This window comes from Bison bison, unplaced genomic scaffold (genome assembly GCF_000754665.1).
Source record: "Bison bison bison isolate TAMUID 2011002044 unplaced genomic scaffold, Bison_UMD1.0 scf7180017862279, whole genome shotgun sequence".
Classification (NCBI taxonomy): domain Eukaryota; kingdom Metazoa; phylum Chordata; class Mammalia; order Artiodactyla; family Bovidae; genus Bison; species Bison bison.
In genome coordinates this window covers 195,576-207,767 of record NW_011492851.1, presented here as the reverse complement: position 1 = coordinate 207,767, position 12,192 = coordinate 195,576, and positions in this window count along the sequence as shown.

Here is a 12,192-nt window from a genome sequence, read left to right as displayed (position 1 = left end):
CATTGTTGTTTCTCTCTCCTTGCTGTTCTTTGGAACTCTGCATTCAGATGGGTATATCTTTCCTTTTCTCCTTTGCCTTTGGCTTCTCTTCTTTTCTCAGCTATTTGTAAAGCCTTCTCAGACAGTCATTTTGCCGTTTTGCATTTCTTTTTCTTGGGGATGGTTTTGATCACTGCTCTTGTACAATTGTACTGTTACAATTAGCTAATGTAAATTTTCATATAAACTCAGTGGTTTGTGCTGACAGTTTTAGGACATTAGTACGGTAGAATACGAATCTGCTGTTGTAACCACATCTGAGGAACATTCATGGCACAGTTTGGTCTGTGTCACTGAAGGGACTGTGGCTAAGTTGTTTGTGTTAACAGAATGCAGATTGCTTTAGGAGAATCACTGACTTAAGATTTTGTCTGCCCAGTGTGATCCTTTTAAACTCTAGCAGCAAGTGTGCAGTTTTTTGTGCTATACACTTAAGGTTGTGTTATGAATATTAAGAATAACTATCTAAAGTGAAGAGATGACAAAATCTGGATAATTTTTAATATTTATAAATATAATAAATCTGAGTCTTGTTAGTCTGCAGAACAAAGAAGGAATTATAATAGTAGTGAGTCCCAGCCTGGAACTTGTTTTGATTCTGTGCAATAATCTGCACAGAATAAAACTGTTAAGTACATATTGTTGGGTTGGCCAAAATGTTCATTTGAGTTTTTCCATGAGATGTTACAGAAAACCCAAATGAACATTTTGGCCAACTGAATACATAAAATCTGTAGTCCTGGAGTAAAAAATGACTTGATTTTTTTTCAACCAGGAATTTGAGTTGGTGCTAATGACAAGTTTTGGCTACAAATAGTGCTCAGAAGTTATGTGTTAAAAGAGCAAAGTGCTAAATATGTACATTTCATCAGGACGCTGTTAAAACATGTGGTTCAGGTGAAAAAATCTGTGCTAGAACTTAATTAATAATTTTGGATAAAGCGATACAAGATCTAAATTAAGTTAACTCTTGTACTTTTCTCAACAAATTGTATTTTTTACCATGCGTCATACAAATATCAGAACGAGCTGCAGATTAATTACTAAAATTGAACCTTGCTGGACAGTTTGAAGTGCAAGAGCAGTGGCGGCAGTTTCGAAATTGGTAAGCTCTGATAGAAGCTGTAGTGCAGAGGTTTTAAGAGTGTTGGCCTTTAATGAGAGATGTTTTAAATGTGAATATCAATATTTTAGTTTTATGAGAAAATAGCTTAACTATTAGAGCTGTCATCGTTTTAACGACTATGGAATGATTAAACATAGGATATGTAAATTGCTGTAGTCTGTCAGGCTTCTGTTAACAGAACACCATCGGCTGGGTGACTTCTAAATAAAAGACTTGTATTTCTCACAGTTCTGGAGGCTGGAGTCTGAGATCGGGGCCAGCACCGTGGGGTCCCGTGAGAATACTCTTGTGGGCTGCAGACTGCTGACTTCTCTGGGGGACCTCAGAGCAGAGAAAGCGGGGTCTCTCGTGGCTCCTGCGTGTGCGTGCTCGGCTGTGCCTGACTCTTTGGGATCCCACGGACTGTAGTCCGCCAGGCTCATCTGTCCTTGGGATTTCCCAGGCAAGAACACTTGACGGGGCTGCCATTTCCTCCTCCAGGGGGTCTTCCTGGCCTGGGGCTTAGACCCGTGTCTCTTCACCCTCCTGCATTGGCAGGGGGATGCTTTAGCACTGTGCCACCTGGGAGCCCAAGATTTGTGTTTGTTTAAATCCTTGCAAATGGACAGAATCCATTACTGCCAAGGAGTGAAGAAATGGCAGGAGTTGAATCAGCTGCAGCTCTGTGCCTCAAGCCATGGAGCGCCTGGCAGTCATCCCTCCAGTTCTGCTTCCCGAACGCAGCGTGTCGGGACTGTTCGGCACAGACTGGTCGCGGCGCTGGTGGGGAACGGAGAGCGGCTCAGCCACGCAGGGCCCCTGCTCGGGGAGAGGGGGAGGCCGCCGGCTGAAGGGCACCTCTCCCTGCAGCTGCCGCCGAGACCTGGCCGCCCTGGGGGGCCACAGCCCCCGCAGCACGGATGAAGGCTGGTGTCTCAGCACGCAGGCTAGAATGCCCCCCCAGGTGCGCGGCGAGAGACTCCTGAGAAAACACACCGCACACTGGCCGCTCCTCTGGGGCCGAACACCAGCTAAAAAGTGAGAGCCTCAGAGGAGGAGCGCTGGTGTTACCTAAGAGCTTGGTAGAAATGCAGGTTCCCAGGCCCAAGGTCTGACTCGGAATCAGCGCAGAAGGGGCTGAGGAAGTGGTGTTGCTGCAAGTTCTCAAGATGATTCTTATACTTTGAGAAGAAATGACCCAAAAGAAGGGCTCTGGTCTACAATGTCCACCCTTCCCACCTCACCCAGCCCTGATTACCTCCCGAAGGCCCCACCTCCTAAAACCATCACACCGTGGGGGAGGGTTAAGGCTTTAACATGAATTTAGGAGACATTCTGCGACCCCTATGGACTGTAGCCGGCCAGGCTCCTCTAGTCCATGGGATTCCAAGCCTAGGCTTAAGTTTGCATAACAAGCAAAGGAAACTTTGAAACGGATGTAGATAAAAAGTAAGTGCACAAAAGTAAGTGCACCGAAACGAAGTATCGATTCCAGGAGAAAACCTATTGGGTTGTCTAATCAGTAATATAAAAAGGGTTTTGGTGGGAAAATGAGTGATGAACTTTTCAGCTGAATCTCGAGATTGGGCTAACTGCTTGTGAAGCTTCACGGATTGAGGCTGAACACAGTAGTAAATTAAGCCTGCTGTTTAAAAGTTACTTCAGAAGCGATTTTTGTGACTTAGTTGTAAAAAAGAAAAAAAAAGGAATATTTGAGACTCAGACTGTTTGAGTTGCCTGGAGGTTTCTGGAAGACCCTACTTGCAAAGCTGTTTTTATTTGAACTGACTTGGAGCTCAGAGTTCATCCAGTGCAAAAAGCCTTTTCCCCAGCTGTGGTTTAACATCACAACTGCCCGCCCAAGGGAGTGAAGAATGCTTAAGCCGGAAGTTTAAAGGAGGAGGGGAATGGGCAACCAGGGTCCAGGGGCCTTTGAGAAGCCCTAAAGCATCGGCTCTTCTGGAAGGCCTTTGCTCGGGGTGGAGCAGGCGCGTGCCCAAGGCTGTAGGAAGACCTGAGAGGCGCTGTGCTTCTCTCCCGGACCTCCAGGCCCCACGCAGGCATGAGGGCTGGGCAGACTTACCCAGGGCCGGGCCCTCAGCACTCTGCGAGCCCTGTCTGATCACTAGGTGTCCACAGAGACTTCAGTGCTCACACATTGCTTTCCAGAGTCAGTTCAGGTAGATCAGGACAGCAACAGAAACTGAAGCCCCCCTTGGGGAGGGGAGCGAGTCTGACTTCCAGAGTTGCTACTTTACATTGCTTAGAATACCACGCTGTCAACAACATATTATGAAACATGCCAAGAAACAGAAGTGAAAAGAAAACACGGTGTATACACGGGAAACGAGCCGTCCGTAGGAGCTGCCCCTAAGGACACCCAGACGCTGGACTTAGAGCAGGGCTAAGCCAGCTGTTTTAAATGTGTACAGAGTAAGTCAGGTCTAGAGACTTAAACACTTCCCTGGTGGCTCAGTGGAAAAGAATCTGCCCGCCCACGCAGGAGATGAGGGTTTCATACATAGGTTGGGAAGATTCCCCTTGAGGGAAATGGCAACCCACTCCAGTATTCTTGCCTGGGAAATCCCACGGACCGAGGAGCGTGGCAAGCTACAGTCCAAAGGGTCACAGGGTCGAACACTACTGAACAACTACACGTGTGTGCACGGGAGAACACGCTCACCAAATAGCATCAGTAAAAACCGGAATTAGGGCGTAAAAGAAAGACACTGAAGTGGGAAAATTCACTTGAGGGCTTAACAGACTTCACAAGGCAGGATGAAGAGTCCAGCCTTATGGACAGATCGTTGGGATGATCTAGAGGCGAAGAAGCGAGCGAACAGGCAGTGTACGGTGGTTGCTAGCTCTGACGGCAGCGAGACCAGGAAAGGGCTCCGTCTGGTGCCGCGGTCTCTCCTGAGGACCGTATGGTACGTTTGTATGGTCAGGCTCCTGTCATCCCAAAGCGGGCCCCTGGTCGCGGGACGCTCTGCGCTCCACAGCGTTCTGCTAGGATGTCCGTTACTGGCAGGCGGCGTGCTGCAGACAGTCCCTGGCTTGTGCGTAGCTACCTTCTTGACCGTCTGTGACACCTTCATCCCCTCTCAGAAACCACATTTAAAGTGCAAACAAATTCAGTCTGATTTACATAGAAGCAAATTACACTTGACTGCTGTCTAGTCACATACGTAAGTTTGTTTTTTAATAACATGACACAAATACCGTTGATCTGGAAATACACTTACTAGGAAATATTCTTCCGTGTCGGGTGAATGAAGTGTGTGCACAGGGATGCCTCATCCTTCCAAAACTCTTTTGAGGAACTATGGGACCGACTTGTATCTGTCTCCTAGGGGTTCAGCTTGGATGGGCAAAAAAGCCAGAGGCTTGACAGTTGTAGCCACACGCTCTGGGAAGCAACTCACCCAGAAGGACAATGCAGATAGTGGAGTGCAGTTTGTTACACCTGCGGGCCCAAGCAGAGTCTCCTCTTAGCCAAGGACCCTGACCAGTTTCTATGAAAACCTTATATGCTCAAACCCACCTCCCCAAATTCCCTGAAACTAGTCTGAACAAAGGAAAAGAAAGATACAATCAAAGTTAACCCGTGATTCATAAGCCTTAAGCCTAGGTGGTTAACAGTGGACAATTATCAATAGGCCTGTGGTCACACCCCAGTAAGCATAATAGAATGCACGATTCTATTCGGTTACACAGATAATTAGGATATTCTTTTAGGCGGAGAGTCCAGGTACAAGCCCTGGGGCTCTTCCTTCTGGGGGCCTAGTTTTCCAGCGGTATGTTGTTTCCATAGGTACTGGGCATAGAGCTCAGAATCCACAGTCCGACCCAAGATGGAGTCTTGCTTTCAAAATAGAGCCTGTTCTGTCTCCTCCTTCGGCATGAACAACAACAATCAACGAACGTCGAATAAGACGGCAGTTAACAGTATCATTGGGAGGGTTTGAGGGTAGCAGGTTAAGTGGCAAATTCAGGGCCAGTTCAGTCGCTCAGTCGTGTCCGACTCTTTGCGACCCCGTGAATTTAGGGCCGGTACAAGAGACAAAGCCGCCTGTAAGCTCGTGAGATCCAGGATTTGGTCGCAACTGGCCTGTGGGGTGGGTGTTGCCATTGCTGCAGCTGGGCCCCACGACACCCAAAACTGATGCCTAGAGCCGCCCTTCTCACCGTTGCGTGTTTCTGCTAAACCTCATTCTTCCCTGTTGGACTGTCTTCCTTCATAAAGCAGGATAAATAAGCGTCCTAACGTATGAGTGTCAAGTCTCACTTGGGCCCACAAGTGCAGGTGAATCCTGGGGCCTTGTAAACGAGGGGAGCGAGCTTGGGTGTGCACGGGGGGTGCTGGGGACTGGGGCAGAGTGAGTCAGGATGCAGCCTGACTCACCCCAGCCTGGTGCCAGGGAGGAATGTAAGCCCAGGCTGTCAGGTTTTTCCGAGAGGCCCGGCGTCTCAGGCTGGCCCCACCCAGGAGGGCAGCAGGGCCCCCGAAAGCCTGCCCGGGCTTGTGGTCCTGAGGCATCTTCTCCCCCACGGCAGTCAGCACACGGGGTGACGGGGTCTCTCCAGGCTCTGAGTCCCGGCAGGGAGGGATGGTGACGGGGTGGAGGTGAGCAGAGCAGTGTCTTCTCTGGTAGGAAGCCGGGGTCTCAGCAAACACGACGCCCCTGTTCTGATTATAAAGTAACTTGGGGTGTTAAGGGTGTTAGAAGACGCGTAAATGCACAGGCCAGTGACGGAAAGTCCCCCGCCATCCGCCCGTCTGGAAGGAAGGTGGGTTTCTTGTCTCTTTGTTCGCACCTATTTGTAACGTAATCGCGACCACATGTCTTTTTCTGTATTGCTTTTGTATTTTAAATAATTTTTGATTTTCAAAAGTTTTAATATTTAGATAAGTATTCTCAATGTTACTGTCTACTATTTCCCTCGTATCACTAACATTTTTTTCCCATAAACCACATTTGAATATTCTACTCATGGGAGGTGCCTCCAGGGATACATGCTATGCTATGCTATGCTAAGTCGATTCAGTCGTGTCCGACTCTGTGCCACCCCAGAGACAGCAGCCCACCAGGCTCCCCCGTCCCTGGGATTCTCCAGGCAAGAACACTGGAGTGGGTTGGCATTTCCTTCTCCAATGCATGAAAGTGAAAAGTGAAAGCAAAGTCGCTCAGTCTTGTCCAACTCTTAGCAACCCCATGGACTGCAGCACACCAGGCTCCTCCATCCATGGGATTTTCCAGGCAAGAGTACTGGAGTGGGGTGCCACTGCCTTGTCGCTAGGGATACATAGTGGTGTTATATCCATGGTGTGATATATATATATATAGAGAGAGAGAGAGAGAGAGAGCGCGCGCGATTTCCCTGAAGTCAGGGGTTTAGAGTCTTCACTGTTACAGATCACACTGGGATGAATCTCTTCATGACCAAAATGTTGCCTACGTACCCTCTTATTATTTCTTTGGAATAGAACTCCGAAGGTGGGAGTTTCTGGGTGGGTCAGCAGCAGCAAACATTTCTCAAGTCCTTGGCGTGTGTTGCGATGTTTCTTGGGGATGAGCCGCACCTGGTTGGACTCTGAAGCAGGTGATAATTTTAAACACGAAAGGCCCGTGTTCTCAGCTGGAATGGAAGCGGGCTGTGTGCGGGCCTCTCGGGATGCAGGCTGACCTGGCCTGCAGGACCAGCCACACCTTCTAGAATATCCCCCCCTGTCCCACGGCCTCTCCCCGTTCCTGGCGCCTGTGGTTTTCTGCGGGTGGGTGTCCTCCTTACCTGGAGGACGTTGCTCCCAACAGGTTCCAGCCCACTGAAGCCCATCAGTGTTCCCAACACTTTGAAGCTGGTCCCCGGCCAGGGTCCTGGCCCACAGAACGCACGTGAGTCAGTTCAGAGGCAGAGGAAGCCTTTGCCTGAAGAAGGGAGAGGCGGCTCGCGCCCCCGGAGCCCGCGCCCCCTGGCCGGCCGTTCTCATGAGAGGGGGTCCGCGCCCTGCATCTCTCATGGCCCGAGGTGGCGCGGGATCCGCGTGGTCGTTACACCAGGACCTCTGAGGTGACGGTGCGAGGGCCGTGCATGCGGCTTCCTGCAGGCAGGTGAAACTGGGCTAAGCACAAAGGAGAAAAGAAGTTGGAGCTTTTTACTACCAGATTCTACTGGTATTTCCTGGGAGTTGGGCGGCTGCAGTGGGCTGAGGCCCAGGGAGTCCCTGACCCCCGAGCGCAGGGGCTGCTTCCAGCACCTTCTGTGGGGACACTGGCCCGGCGTCTCGGGAGGGGGTGTCGGGCTCTGCCGGCCTCCCCATGGGGCTGGGTTGCAGGGGAGAGGTGCCCCGAGGTGCGGGCTGGCTGAGCCTCCGGTCTGGGCGCTGCCCTGCCCTTGGACTCCAAGAAGTGGGGTGGCCCTGGCCCTTCTGCGCTGGCTTCAAGCAACAGGCACGGGGGGCTTCGGGGCACATCTGCTGAGGGAGTCGGGCCCCCGGGGGCTGTAGGGCTGGGGCACTCCACCGTCCAGAGTGACCGGGCTCCAGGGGTCGGGTCGGGGGCCGTGTCAGCTGCTCTGCCTTGCCCATCTCTTCCCCGAGCCCAGTTTCCCCCCAGGAGGAGGTGGGGGCCACCGAGGGAAGTGGCTGAAGACCAGAGGGGCTGCGTCTGTTCTTGGGTGCAGGATGGACTTTGACACAAGGGGGCCTGACGCCAGGCGCCCCGCAGCGTGAAAGGGTCGCCAAGTGCCAGCGGCTCCCAGTGGGTAGATCCAGGCCCGTGGGGCATGGGGTCACCTTCTATCTTCGAGACCTGCCGGGGTCTCAGTGCTCAACCCACAGTGTTGGAAGAGCGCCGTCGTCAGGATTCTGAGCTCAGACTTTGGAGTCAGAAGGCACAGCCTCCAGCCCAGGTGTCTGACGGGCCCCGGAACCAAGGGCGGTAGCCTAGCCTGAGTCGTGCTCATCTGAGCTGTGTCTGGCGCTAAGCACTCAGGGAGGGGAGGCGTGTGAAGCACGCCGGGTGCTTCCTCAGGCGTCCATCGGTCAGTAACTGCTGGCTCAGGAGTCAATGGAAAGGGGAATCAAGGTCACCCTCTTGCTTCACAAACCTCCTCTGCGTCTTGCTTCCTGCTGTGTTCGTACAGAGTCCTCACTTTCCTAATTCCTGGAAATCTGAACCCACCTCACTGCTCTGTTGTGGTCCGCGCATCTGCATCCACCGGGACCTCCAGAGTGCCTTCCGGCCCAGCGTCCCCTGCCAGGACGCCCAGTAACTGCCCTCCCGCACTCCCAGGTGGCCCCATGCAGCCCACCCGCCACAGGCTTCTAGAGCTCACGTGTCCTTCCCGGCGTCTGTATCACTTAGGAGTAGGTCTGGCTGCCTGTTACAGAAAACCCCAAATAACAGCAGCTCGCACACCTGGTTTCTCTCGTCGGTTTCCAGGAGTCTGGAGGGAGCTGTCCTAGCGCGGCCGCCTGGCTCCGTGGTCTCAGAGCCCAGGCCCTTCTGTTTCTGCCCCGTCGCCTGCGACACCCCATCGTCCAGCACGGCTGCTCGAGTGCCAGTCTTGCGTCTACACTCCCGCCAGCCAGCATGACAGAGGAAGGGAGAGTTGCAGTCCTCCTTTTAAAGACCCTCTCCAGAAACTGCACGCACAAACCTTCCAGGTAGCTCTCATAGGCCGGACTCCAGTCCGTCACACAAGGGCGGCTGGGGCCTGCATCGCTGAGCCTAAGTAAGATACACGGCAGGAAAAGCACTCACATGCATCGAGACTCGGGTCACCATGTCCAGGACCAAGGCGGGGACCTCGGTGCCTCCACAGGCTCCTTGCGTGGTCCCAGTTTTGAGACCTCCCCCAGGTACGTACTGTTCTAGCCTCTGCTGTCGTCGATGACTTCTGCACGTTCTGGAGCTCTGAGTGCACAGAAGCACTCAGCGTGGCCTCTTGTGTGTCTGGCTCGTTTCACTCAAACACGTCTGTGAGAGCCGTCTGCATTGCTATGCATGCAGTGATTTGCTCTTTATAGAAAATGTATTTATTTTTGGCTGTGCTGGGTCTCTTGCTGTGTGCGCTTCCTCTCACCGCAGCCGGCAGGGGTTGCCGCAGCCTGCGGGGGTTATTGTGGTCGCACGCCGGCCTCTCATTGCAGTGGCTGTGCTTGTCTCGGGTCCCAGGCCCTGGAGCACAGGCTCAGCAGCTGTGGCCCACGGGCTGAGCTGCCCTGCCGCCTGTGGGATTGTCCCGGACCAGGGGTTGAGCTCGTGCCCGCTGCACTGGCAGGTGGATTCTTTTGCCACTGAGCCACCAGGGGAGCCCCCAAAGCTCACCTTTCTTCCTGGACAGCTGTGCAACATGTGACGGAAGCATGCAGCCCCTCAGCCACCACTGTAGTCAAGACACAGAAGAGCTAGGTCCACGTGCCCCGTGGGCAGCGCCTCCTGCCCCCAGTCTCAGCTCCTGCCAACCACGGACGGATTTTCTGTCCCCGCGGTTTTACCTCCACGCCTCCATATGAACACAGCCGTGCAGTGTGTGGGCTCTGCGGCTGGCTCCTCCGGCTTGGCGGCTGGCTCCTCCGGCTCAGCTGATACCCAATTCACCGAGTTGTTGGAGCTTGTCTGCAGAGCTTGCCTCTTCACAGCTTTGCAGACCCACCAGCCACGCCCGAGAATTCCAGTTGCCCTGCAGCCTCACCAGCAGTTGCTCGTGTCGGGCTTTTAATAAAGTGTCCGTCTCTCTCGTGCAGCGTCACCGTGTGTGTCTTACACGGGAGGGCGTTGCTGCACGGTGTCCTGCTAGCTTCTGCTGTAGGACAGCATGACGCGGCTGAACGTGTCCACATGCCCCTGCCTCGTGGGCCTCCCTGCCCGCCCCGCCCAGGTCATCACAGCACCGCGGTGAGCACCCTGCGCTGCCCGGAGTCCTCCCACCAGCTGTCCGTCCCATGCACGATAGCGTGTACGTGTCAGCGCGCCTCTCAGTTCGCCCCCTTCCCTGCCCGTGTCCACAAGTCCACCGTCCACGTCTGTGTGTCTGTTCCTGCCCTGCAGCAAGGTGCGTTGGCACCATTTGTCTAGATCCCACGCAGATGTGTTACTATATGGTATTTGCTTTGCTCTCTCTGACGCACTTCACTCCGTATGTGTGTGTGCGTTAGTCGCTCAGTCGTGTCCAACTCTTTATGACCCCATGGACTATAGCCTACCAGGCTCCTCTGCCCAAGGGATTCTCCAGGCAAGAGTACTGGAGTGGGTTGCCAGTTGCGTCTCCAGGGGATCTTCCCGACCCAGGGATCAAACCTGGGTCTTCCACGTTGCAGGCAGATTCCTTACCGTCTGAGCCCCCAGGGAAGCCCCTCACTGTGTATAACAGGCTCTAAGTTCTTACTGTGGTTCTAAATTGTATTTTCCTACTGACGCATTCTATTGAGCCTCTCTTCGTGTGCATATTTGCATCTGTAGATCTTTTTTTTGGGGGGGGGTTACCATCTTTTCAGGCATTTTGCCCGTTAACAAGATGGATTGTTTGGATTTTCTTATTATTGAGTTTTGACAATTCTTTGTAAGTTCTAGCTACACATCCTTTATTAGAAAAAGCAAGACACTTCAGAAAATCATCTACTTTTGCTTTATTCACTACGCCAAAGCCTTTGATGGTGTGGATCACAACAAATTGGAAAATTCTTCAAGAGATGGGAATATCGGACCACCTGACCTGTCTCCTGAGAAATCTGTATGCAGGTTAGGAAGCAACAGTTAGAACTGGACGTGGAACAACAGACTGGTTCCAAATAAGAAAAGGAGTACATCGAGGCTGTATATTGTCACCCTGCTTATTTAACTTCTATGCAGAGTACATCATGAGAAACGCTGGACTGGAAGAAACACAAGCTGGAATCAAGATTGCTGGGAGAAATATCAATAACCTCAGATATGCAGATGACACCACCCTTATGGCAGAAAGTGAAGAGGAACTAAAGAGCTTCTTGATGAAGCGAAAGAGGAGAATGAAAAAGTTGCTCTAAAACTCAACATTCAGAAAACTAAGATCATGGCATCTGGGCCCATTGCTTCATGGCAAATAGATGAGGAAACAATGGAAACAGTGGCAGATTATTTTGGGGGCTCCAAAGTCGCTGTAGATGGTGACTGCAGCCATGAAATTAAACGATGCTTGCTCCTTGGAAGGAGAGCTGTGAGCAACCTACTCAGTGCCCTGTCCAGGCCTCCTGGTCGTTTCCCCAGACGTAGGGCTGCCTACTGGCAGCTCCTGGTTGAAATGTAAGACACTGTCGGCACTTTGGAAAACACGTCTGGCTGTTCCTCAGTGACCAGATGACTAGCGATTAAATGTCAAAATTAAAGGAATGACTTAGGGCTTAACCGTCAAATGTTCTTCACGTGAGCTGTCCTGCGTGCTTAATCACTCAGTCAAGTCCGACTCTGCGACCCCATGGACTGTATCCCACCAGGTTCCTCTGTCCGTGGGATTCTCCAGACAGGAATACTGGACTGGGTTGCCGTGCCCTCCTCCAGGGGAAACTTGCTGACCCAGGAATTGAACCCGCATGTCCTGTGTGTTCTGTAATGCAGGCACATTCTTTATCCTCTGACCCAGGAAGTCCATGCTTAAATATAAGCCTCAAAGAATTAAAAACAGACGTTCAAACAAAAACTTGCACAGGAGTGTTCGTAGCACCACGTTCACCATAGTCAAAAAGTGGCGGTAGCCCCGCGAGTAAGGAGGAGATCAATAAGAACACGAACAGGAAGCTCCCTGGCGGTCCAGTGGCCCGGGTTGGGGGCTTCCACTCCAGAGGGCTTGGGTTTGACCCACACGCCCTGGTGTGACTGAAAAAGATGAAGATAAAAGGTGGCCCGTTCTTTTGGCTGCAGCAGAAACAAGTCAAGTGCTGACTCTTCCTCAGCGCAGCCGGGCCCCGGAAACATGGTGCTCAGTGAAAGGAGCCAGCGCCCGGGGCGTGCTGTGCCAAGCGTCCAGAACAGGCCGCCGTGGAGGCGGACGTCAGGTCAGTGTTTGCC